Raw genomic sequence first — 12,388 nt, forward strand, 5'->3', positions numbered from 1 at the left:
TTAACACTTGTATGCACAATTTTTAATGTCATGATTATGCCATTCATAACCCTTGACCGATTCTTCCTTGTAATTGCTCTATCAACAAATAAGCCACATGCAACTAGGTGCAATTAACTTTCCTTGATATATGCAATTTGCAAGCTCCATCTTACAAATATGTGAGATGAAATGATCTATACTCATGCATCATAGTATGGGGCCTAACGTATCTCATACGGGAATCAAAATAAGCATCTAGCAATTTGGAAATACATTACTTACGATCGGTACCGCAATTGGATTGACGGTGATGCCTTTGTTTGAAGCTTCGTTGTTGGTTATGGGATTGCCATCCGTACGTGACATTCTTCGCTTGGGGGCCATCGTCCGCCGCAAGTAGACTCAAGAGATTAAGAAGGCGGAATAGATTCGAGATGGGAGTGTAAGAGAAGATGGGTGAGTCAAGGATCCAATTAGAGGGAATTGAGCTAACTCTCCTCCTTGCAGCCTCTTGGGTCTCCTTCTCTCTCTCTCTCTCTCTCTCTCTCTCTCTCTTAGAGGGGTATTCTTCTCTCTACCTCTCTCTCACAGCCTCTCAGGGTCTGCTTATGCTTCTTGTGCCTCCCCATGCCTCATATTTATAGTGAATTAGAGGAGAGGGCTTGTGGCTCTGAGAAGTGGAGCTCTTTGTGGAGGGGGATCTTGGAAAGATCAATGATATAATGCTCAGATCATAAATCTGATGGTTCATTGGCTCCGAAAGGGGGGTAAAACACCAAGACACTTAGTTAGAAAACTCTTAGTTCACTCCTTCTTCTTTTCTCTGTTCAAAGTGTTGTTTTCTGTCTGTGGACTGCGATTGCAGTGCGCGATTTTCCAAATCACTTTTTTTTATTTTTCCTTTTATAAATTCTCCAAAACTAACTAAAACATCACTTGTCCTTTCTTTTAAATGACATCCAGTTCTAAAAATCTCCATACTTTTTGAGGATAATATCTAAAATATACCAGTTTTGCCCAAAATCTAATATTTTTGGACCATCCAAACTATACACATTAACCTAGTGATTAATATAACTCATAAGTCTCATTCACTTTGTAATTTACGTGAAGGGTGGCTACAGTCCTTGTCAATCCGAGAAAAATATCGGATTTTACGACTCTCAATTTTTCTAAATAAAATACTTTTAATTAAATAAAATTTGTTAATTATTAATGTTAGTTAGTTTTTACCTTAGTTAGTCTTTAGTTAGTAATCTTACTAACTTATTATTTGACACACTAACTTTTGAACTAACCAACTAACTTTTATTGTGTGGAAATATTACAAGGTACACAAACCTTTTGGGTGGATAGCCTTACAGAGCATGGGTGCTTCAGAGCTTGGGGAAGGGGGGAATCATATGCATAGGGAGAGAGCAAAATGCTCATTAGCAAGGGGTCATTTTTCTACCTACTAGGACACCATGTGGCTTTTGGCTTCTATCTCTTCTATTGGTGCAAGTGGTAGTCATGATCAATTAGGAGGCAAGAAGCCAATTAGAATGCTAGACAAGAAGCCGTGTGAGATTGTAAAAGGTAGGCCTTGAAAGCCATGCTCATGGGGGACTTTGATTTATAAAAAAGTTGTCTCATCTCAATCAACAAAGATAACTTTCATATAATATGCTTATGACTCCTTGTTATGAAAGACAACCCCTAGACTCAATCACATCAACAAGTACCAAACCATTGTTCCCATTACTATATATACTAGGAGTTGTTGTTGAGCTAGCCCATTCAAAACACCCAATACTTCATCTTTTATAACTTCCTCCCGACAAATTGACCTAAACTTATCATAGGTTATTTTTTGTGTTGTTTTGTAGATATATTTTAAACTTAATATCAGTGTTTAGGCAACATTTTTTATGGGCATTTTAGTTATTCTTAAACTCATTAATCCTCGTATGAAGTCATAAATATCTTATCAAGTCATAAAATTTTTGCAATAGGTCATTATCTTTTTATGTAGTGGCCGTCCATGGCCTAGTAGATGTGCGATGCAAGATAATTATTTGGGCTTGTGTGTTGCTTCCCCAAGTCAAGCCCCCACTGATTGAATACAAGGAAGCTAGAATAGGAGCTTTGCTACATGCCATAGCTATGGATGCCAAGAGATTGACTTTGCACTTGATGTTCACAACATGCGCTTCAATCATGTGTAGATCTACACTTGATCTATCAATTGGCCTTGACTTGAGAGACCAATCATGAAATGTCTCCCATGTTAGATGTAGCTCCACTACATATCCCAACTTTTGCTCTCTTGTTTGTGTTGCCATAACAACCAACACCTCTTTGCCATACTCACATTGCTATCCATGTCATTGCAACCCTACCACATGCTTCAACATTTGTTACAACTCCTTGTCCTCTACCATTGTTCATAGTTACAAAGAGATAGTGTGTAGGCCTGGTGCTTAGATAGCTTCTAGTTTTGATAGCTAGGAGGTATTACAAGGCTAATGCAAATAATTTTTTGCACTTGTGTGGACTAGTTTACACTTAGTCATCTCCAAAAACACATGTCGACTCTACTATAGTGCCTTGCATTACTAGCATATTTGGATCCACATTTGAGTTAGTTTGGCAATCAAATTGGTGTAGCTATTTGATTTCCTGATGTTAAATACTAAAGGATGACATTGAAAGTATTACCATCTCAATAAACAATATATTGTTTTGCACAAAATGACCAATGAAATTGATCCACCTTAAAGTTTTCAAACATGATAATGGGATACCTATTGCTTCTTCTCAGATTGTTGTATGTTACTATTGTTGAAGAGAGTGACACACACACACGTGCATGCACACACACAAAGTCTCTCCCTCTCCCTCTTGCTCCCGCTCCCTCCCTCCCTCCCCTCTCTCTCTCTCTCTCTCTCTCTCTCTCTCTCTCTCTCTCTCTCTCTCTCTCTCTCTCTCTCTCTCTCTCTCTCTCTCTCTCTCTCTCTCTCTCTCTCTCTCTCTCTCTCTCTCTCTCTCTCTCGTGTAGCCATATGTAGTGATGATCTTCCATTTTCTATGCTTAGGGGTGGTTGGCATAGTTAGACTATTGGGAATGTTTTCTTTTTATCTGCCTATTCTAGATTGCATAATCATATTAGCAATTTGTGGTCTTATTTAGTCCCAATTGAGGGATGTATCAAAATGTGTGAGCAATCGAAGTATCCACATGTGTCACACAAATTGTGCCAATAGCCTCCAAGTTCATCGATTTCAAAGCAAATTCCTTCTTTAGATGGCCTCCACCTAGATAAGCTATAAGCATTATAATGTGGCATCTAATACATAGAGGTTTATGTAGCATAATGCCGAATGGCAATTAGAGCTTTCCAAATGTAAGTTCATAGCCATGTTTGAAATACTAACCATTGTAAACGAGAAATCTTTATCAGTGCATGTATTATCATATGCAACATACTAAGTCGCAAAGCATTTGTTTCAAGTTACATAGTACAAAGGATTTTATAGAATACTTAATTAGAATATGAGCATGCACTTTGAGCAAAGTGTGACAATAGTCTCTCAAAATCATATCCATCAACTATGTAGTGCTTTTTAAAACAAAAAGCACTCCGTGGGTTCACTAAAATGACGATTTGTTTGTCAAGCTATAGAAGTTTTGCCTCAAGAGTTTGAATCAAGGTTAACAAATACTTGTTCATTGATTCATGTTCCAATGTTGTTAAAAGCTCATCAACACTACCATACAAAATGTTCTAACATGTTTAGTTTTCTATGAAGGAATACACAAATAACATATAAGTCACATAGGTAGTACAATGCAAGGCTATAAAGGGGATCAATTTCTTTGGCTTCCCTCACATGAGTTTTTACTTACAATAACTTTACAAGGTAAGTACTAGCAAACATCCAAAAAAAAAAGAGCAAGAATAAGGGGTGGGGGGAGTGTGTGTGTGTGTGTGTGTGTGTAGAGAGAGAGAGAGAGAGAGAGTTATGCTTATTGCCCATCATGGTCAAAGATACCTAGATTTATAAGGCCTAATAATAGTATTAAAGCTCATTGTATTTTTGGGTTAGGCTTCACACCATGCCATGATTTAGAGCACATTTATCGTTTTATCATATATAGCCTACTCTTTTACCTATACAATATTCACACACAAAGTTGTAGTCCAAACCTATAACACTAAAAAGAAATGCTTGGTGGAGCATTTATGCATGCACACATTTGTTCACAAAATGTAAGTGTAGTGTATGATGAGATGATTACAAACTTGTTGCAGCAATATACAAACGGAAAAAAACAAAGAAAACACTTGGAGATCAATTAAACCTATTAGACCCAACGTTTGTCTTGGCATACTAAAAGTACAATATCACAAATGGAAAAAACTCAAAAGTGCAAAATGCAATCTCATATGCATGTAAAATGTCTTAGAGATGCTTATACACATGTACATGGATATATCACTAGAATGCTGCAAAGGTAATCAAATGGAGGGATGTTTACATGTGTGATGGCATTGTTTATGAATATATGCAAACAAGATAGAGAGGGTCAAATGGGAAATGTAATTGAGAGGGTGAAAGTTTATTTTGAGGATGAAGAGGTTCAAGAAATACACATGGCTTATGTGTACATGCATGTATGCACGTGTATTCACACACACACACACACACACACACACACACACACACACACACACACACACACACACACACACACACACACACACACACACACACACACACACACACACACACACACACACACACACACACACACACACACACATGCATGCATAATAAACTCCCACAATCACATTAACACATAGAAGCACATGGAGGCATGCATGCACACATGCGCACACGCACACACACACACTCTCTCTCTCTCTCTCTCTCTCTCTCTCTCTCTCTCTCTCTCTCTCTCTCTCTCTCTCTCTCTCTCTCTCTCTCTCTCTCTCTCTCTCTCTCTCTCTCTCTCTCTCTCTCTCTCTCTCTCTCTCTCTCTCTCTCTCTCTCTCTCGCATAGACAGCATAGACACATGAGACAATCCAAGTGAACAATGTGGTAAGGATCAATAGACTATATTGTCAGGGCACCACCCTAAAAATTCACAGATATACCTATTCCATATCCTAAATGGACTCGCAACCACATGCCCATATTCGAAGCATATATCCCAACACACACTCCTCGTTGGAAACCCAAAATATCATGGGCTGAAAATCCCATGCACATGCCAATTGTACACAACTATGTATATATGCCTAATTAAGACCCACATAATACATTTTATATATGCTAGAGTGTCTATACCTATCCAATCATTGTCACAACTTCAAGTAGATAAAAACACACCTTGTTTGTTGCACATGAAACATGCTTTCTATCTTATTTTTGTGAGCAAAGGGAAGAAACTACGCGATAGGCCTCCCTTTGCTCACAAGAATGCAATGTAAGTAAGGTGTAGCCTCATGAGCTTTAGAATGATGCCAAGTGAAGCATGGTTAGTAGGTCTAGCTTGCAATGCCAGCTAACCAGTATCTTTTAAGAGAAATGAACTTATGGTGGTAAACATCAAACCTCCATATCATTGCTGAACCTCCATGGCAAAAGGAGAAAAAATAAGAAGAGAAAATAACAAAATCCCTCTCTTCATCCTCAAACCTCTTCCTCTCTCCCCAAAACACCACATGTTTGCACCAAATTAAGCACTACAAACATGGAGGTCGATATTTCTATAAGAGGTTTCATAAATGCATCAACCTCTTCCTCTCTCTCTCTCTCTCTCTCTCTCTCTCTCTCTCCAAAAAACACCACACAACATACATTGCTTACACAAAAAGGATTTTGCAATAGCTAGCTGATCATCTCTTTCTTCTACTTCCTCTCTCTCATGTGAAGGCTTTCAATGGTCCCATGTGCAACCTTTCTCTCACAAATTAAAGTTGCCTCTCTCTCTCTCTCTCTCTCTCTCTCTCTCTCTCTCTCTCTCTCTCTCTCTCTCTCTCTCTCTCTCTCTCTCTCTCTCTCTCTCTCTCTCTCTCTCTCTCTCTCTCTCTCTCTCTCCAACATATCTCTAGACTTCGACATTAGTGATCGCAAGACCTCACGATGTGGAAGAGTTTGTGGTGCACAACAATGTAGAGGAATCTATCCATCATGATGATGAGGTAAAGGAATCCACGGTTACGACCGATGAGTGTCATGAAGCACGTGGTTAGAGAACTTGCTTGAGCTACTGTGTTGAACACACACAATACACATAACAGGAAGCTCACTCGAGAACACAAGAAGAGATACGCTAACCAAATGTTTTCTTGCTAGTTTTTCTTCCTTCTTCCTCTCACAATACAAGGTATACAAAGTATACATAAGATATAACATAAAGAAAAATAGCCTACTAAGTCATCCAATGCATAACTAACTATACTAAATTGTCTGATGTTATATCTATGTTAGTTATCACTAGGTATAACTAACCAAATATAACATGTGATAAGTTAATGGCTATGTGAAGATCATAATGAACACCGGCGTGCTAAGTGTAGATGTACAGACCTATCTAACAAGGCAATCTATCATCAATGTCCGCATGTTTTGGGCTTGCCATCTCAATATTCCCTAATGTGTCAATTGTTTGATATTGTGTACTGACACGTACCAAGTCAATCTCTCTTGCAAGTACATTCTCCATTACAAAATGATAAAGCACCTCAATTTGTTTTGTTTTAGGATGGAACACTAGGTCCCTAGCCAAATGTACAGTACTCATGTTGTCATAGCGAACAACAATTAGACCATCTCCCTACACATCCAAATCACCCGACAACTTTTGCAGCCATACCACCTCACATGGTGCTGTAGAAACTCCTCTATACTTAGCCTCTGTATTGGATAAAGCAATCATTGGTTGCTTTTTGCAGCTCCAAGTAATTGATGCACTACCAAGGGGAAAAATGAATCCGCTCATAGATATTCTATCAGACATGCTACCAGCCCAATTTGCATCGATGTACCCAAACAGATGTATATCCTTATCTATCTCATTAAAAAGTCCATAATGCAAGGTGGACATCGATGTACCCAAACAGATGTATATCCTTATCTATCTCATTAAAAAGTCCATAATGCAAGGTGGACTTCACATACATCAATAAGCATCTGACTATATCCAGATGAGGCTTCCTAGATACTTGCATAAATCGACTCACAAGTCCAATAAGACAACTCATGTTTAGTCGTATAATTGTCATATAGATCAAACTTCCTGCTATCTTATTAAACACAATAGCATCTTCTATATCATCCCTAGCATTACCACTCAACTTTACATTTTACTCCAATGGCACTAAAAGAAACTTACGTGTCATCATACCATACTTGGATAACATATCCAAGTCACATTGTATTTGGGATAGCCATATACAATCAATACATCTAATCACCTCAATAGCAAGGAAGAATCTCATGTCACCCAGATCCTTCGTCTCAAACTTTTATTTCAAAAGGCCCTTGATATTAGCAATCTCACTATCACTATCACCTATGATAATCAAGTCATCCATGTAGGTGACTATAAGAACCAAACGTACATCACCCTTCCTCACATAAAGTGAGTGATCTGTTTCTAAAACATAAAATCCAATGTCAACAAGATACTATTTGATATTGTCAAACCATGCTCTAGGTGCTTGTCTTAGCCCATAGAGTGCTTTCTTTAAGTTGCACACATATGTGGGATGCTCTAAATCCTCATAACCTACTAGTTGGTCCATATATACCTCTTCTTGCAAATCGTCATGCAATAATACATTCTTCACATCCATTTGCTATAATTTCCAACCTTTGGTCAGTACCAAATCAATCACACATCTAATAGTCTCAACAACTAGATCGAATATCTCTTTATAATCTATGTCATATGTTTGTGCATAGCCTTTTGCAACCAATGTGGCCTTATACATGCTAATAGAGTCATTTGCATTATGCTTTATTTTATAGACCCACTTACAACCAATTTATTTATTTCCTTTGGGCAATGGTACCAAATCCCAAGTCCTGTTGGCCTCTAATGCAGCCATTTCCTCATCCATTGCTACATCCTAATGGGCATGGTCAATAGCTTCCTCATCAAAACAAGTGGGCTCAACATCCTCAACTACCTTTACCACATAAGCCCAATGGTGAGATGCATACCCTCAAAACCAAATCTTCTAATAGGGTATCTCTTAGTGCTAGACATGCATATCACTAGATCACTCAATGGCGCCTTTACATTACTATGTGCTATTTGTACACTTAGTGTCTTAACTAAAGAAATACCAAGCTCATCATCCAAGCTTTTCAAGCCACTAGAGTTTCCATCAAGAATTATATAACTAGTAGATGCATTATTTCCATCTAGCACATTTATCTTCCCTTTGTCATTACCTACAACAGTAGTAGATGGTCATGAAGATGTGGGGCCACTCCTTAGTCTCCCAAACCAAGAATTGATTGTATACCTACTACTAGATGACATCTCTAGTCTATTAAGAGTCAATGATTCCTATTTTTTTGTTTGCATATGATTATCATAACCATCAACATCATCAAATCCATCTCCACTAGATGCATACGAACTACTCATCTCATAAAAAATAATATCTCTTCTCACTCAAAACTCACTACTAATAGGGTTATAACAACAATACCCTTTCTACTCAATAAAGTATCCAATGAAAATACATTTTTCTACCTTTGGGTCCCATTTCTTTCTCAACTCATTAGGCACATGTATTCAATATAACCAAACACTTTCAAGTGTGACACGTTAGGTTTCTTACTTGTGAATCATTCTTCAAGAGTCATACCATGAACTACAATTGTGGAAGACCTATTCATCATGTAGATAATATTAGGAACAACCACAAACCAAAAATGCTTGGGCATGTTCTTTTCAGCCATCGATGCACGTGCAACTTCTGCAATATGTATGTTTTTCCTTTTTGCAACCCCATTTTGTTGTGGGATATACTTGCATATAAATAGTCACTTTATCCCATGAGACCTCAAAAAATCATTGAACTCATTAGAGAGTTATCCACCCCCCCCCCCCCCCCCCCCCCATTTAATCTCAAGCCCAGCAACGGCCGTGACGTGCTTAAATACATCACACTTTTCCTTCATAAAATATACAAAGTTTCCTAAAGCAATCATTAATGAAAGTAACCAAGTACTCCCACCAAGGGATACATTGTAGACACGCCCCCGAACATATGTAGACATCGTATCAAGTATATTCTTTATTATACCTTTGTCATACTAAAATAGTTGCCTTGCTTGCTTCCCAAATTGACATGCTTTACAGACTTTATATAATTTAACAACTTTGAATATAGACAAACCTGTAACCAACCCTTTGATTACATTAATTTTAGCATTTTTAGATTTGCATGTCCAATATGTTTATGCCATATTTTAATGTCTACAACCACACCTTTGCCTTTAGCATATATAATAGCAATTATAGCAATAATTTGAGCATCCAAGGTAAACAAGCGGCCAGCTCTACTTTCTTTTGCAATCAACTTGCACTTATTATTAAAGTCTCCAACAAAATAGCCCTTTACATTAAATCTAACATGTAGCCATTGTTCCACCATTTAACCAATAGATACCAAAATCTTTGTGATGGATGGTACATGTAAAACATCTAACAAACACTTTGTTTGACCATCATATGCAAGGATAAAGAAGCTTTTCAAATATGTGAAATCAAATGATATGAATCATCACCTATCTCTACATAACCTAGACTTTGTAAATCTAGCATCTCTCTAGACCAATTGGCATGGCTGTTCATATGATTAGATGCACCTAAATCAATATACCATATATCATTGCATGCCCCCTTTCCTATAACAACATTCATCATATACTGCATAACAAACAAACACTCATTTTTATAATCATTCTGTCTTGAAGGCTATGTATAATTTCATTGGTGCAACTTTTCACTGAAAATGTATTTATTCTTATTAAAACAATGGGTTGCAATATGGATATGTTCTTCCATGGTAATAGTAGATAATACTAGAATTTTTAGAATCTCTATTATGCCATTCACCTCTTTCCTTAGAGCTCCCCTTGCCTCTAGAATTACCACCGCCTCTCGAAATATGCAAATCACCGAATTGTTAATTTAACATGTTTTGCTGGTTACCACTAGTACGACCCATACCACGACCTCTTGAATTGGATCTACCATCTCCTCTTCCTCCACTTCAGCAAAATGCTTAGACTTGTTCACCACTTCTTGTAGATGATTCACCCTGTATGTTGATCTTTTTAGTGATCATGAGAGAGATCAACTTGTCAAAATTTGGAAGTGGCTTCCGTACATACACAGAAGTAACAAAAGATTTCCATGTCTTCTCATTATTAAGGCTACCCAAAGTGGATGAAACCAAATTATCATCATCAAGCATTGCATCAATAGCTACTAAGGTATCTGTAATGTTTCTCACCTTCAAAATACTCATTTCTAGACATCTTCCCTTCCTTCAAGGCATTCAACTCTTACTTGAGTTGAGCCTTCCATGCCTTTGTAACTAAACACATATTCTCAAAGGTGTTCGTAATGCTTCTCACCTTCAAAAATACTCATTTACAGACATCTCCCCTTCCTTCAAGGTATTCGACTCTTACTTGAGTTGAATCTTCCATGCCTTTGTAACTAAAAACATATTCTCAAAAGGTTGGTGAAGCTACATGTGAAGTTTTTGCATTTTTTGTATGCCCTAGCATAGTGTTGTCGATGACTATAGACAACTAATACATTACATTTTTGCCTTTTGCCTTTTGCATTTCATTCTTTCCACTCCTTTTATTGTTTTGCAATTGCAAGATTGCTTAGCTCAGGTTCCTTTTTTTCACCTAAAGTAAACTTATAGAGGCATTTTTCAATTAAAAACTTTGTCATACTAAATTTCCATGATGGGTAATTATTATTGTTTAGCTTCTCAATGATAGAATTTCCATTGTTTTTAGCCATTATGACACAACTAAGTACCAATTAGCAAGTAAAACTTCTGCAACCTTTCAGAAGATGTGCACAGCAATAAATCGACCATTCTTTTTTACACTACTTAATAATACATGCAATCTACAATCTAATTGCAGATAGACCTTGTATTTGCTTCTTGACAAATACCTTAGAACTTGTAGATTTAAAATATGTAAAATGTGTATAAGAGAATAGACAATATAGCTAAAATTATAGCATACCCTAAATTTGCTATTTGTAACCCTAACGAAGCTAAAATAGGCTTTGAAATGACTTAAGATTGCAAAAAAACACAACGGGATAGGCCTAGTGGGTTCATTTATTGAATATATACCATTGTGCTTGCTTACCAAAACTCACAACAATTGGAGATTTTGCTCTTCTCTACTTCTAGTGCCTCCACATGTCTAAATAGGTGGTCCATCATCAATGTTTGCATGTGTTGAGCTTGCCATCTCAATAATGAGAAGGCAAGGATGCGGTGGAGGAAATTATCCAATAGTTGGATAATAATCAACTTGCAAAAGTTGATGAGTTTGTAGATTGCAACCTACTCCTTGACACAAGATTGAGGGAGTTTGTTATGTTATGGGGATGGTTAACATGGAGGGAAAAGAGAGATCAACACACATGGCTAGTATGTGAAATGAGTGATGAAAAGAGAGAAAGTTGCCATTTTGATGCCATTGACATAAAATTATTATTGCTTGAGAAATAACAAAATGTATTGCTAACTATCTTATGAGTCTAGGTATGCACGACTAAGCTTGATAGCAGTAAAGAATTAGGGCAAGATATATTGCAAATTGCAGGCTAAAAGTAGACCTCAAATTGCCTCCTAAACTTTGTAGTTGGAATGTCTAAACTTTTAATAGCCAAAATGCAAATCATTATAGGCTAAGAATAGTCCTTGTTTTTACCTCTTCGAACACTGGATTTAAGAGTGGATATTTTAAACTTTAAACAACCAAAATTTAAATCATAACATTCTATCTATTGTTGCACATATAATTCTTTTCAGTGACATTGGATCTAGGCTACTAGCAAATCCATCGTTTATATGCATCTAACTGATCAAAATGATTAGAGCGTGCCTTTGAATGTCTAATAATTGGTATTTTGTTTCCACAATGAGGATATGATCTCTAGGTTTTTCCCAAAGGGTATTGCAATCTCCAAGCTTTTCCTAACTCCTTATCACTTACATACCACTAGTGACCTTTCCAAACTCCTAAATACTTACATACCAATAGTGACTTTCAATGTTTAATAATTGGCCTTTAGTTTCCACAATGAGGATATGATCTCCATGTTTTTCCCAAAGGTTATTGCAATCT

The sequence above is a fragment of the Lygodium microphyllum genome, chromosome 28 (assembly GCF_053477565.2).
Source record: "Lygodium microphyllum isolate KBCC chromosome 28, Lygodium_microphyllum_v1.1.10, whole genome shotgun sequence".
NCBI classification, from domain to species: Eukaryota; Viridiplantae; Streptophyta; class Polypodiopsida; order Schizaeales; family Lygodiaceae; genus Lygodium; species Lygodium microphyllum.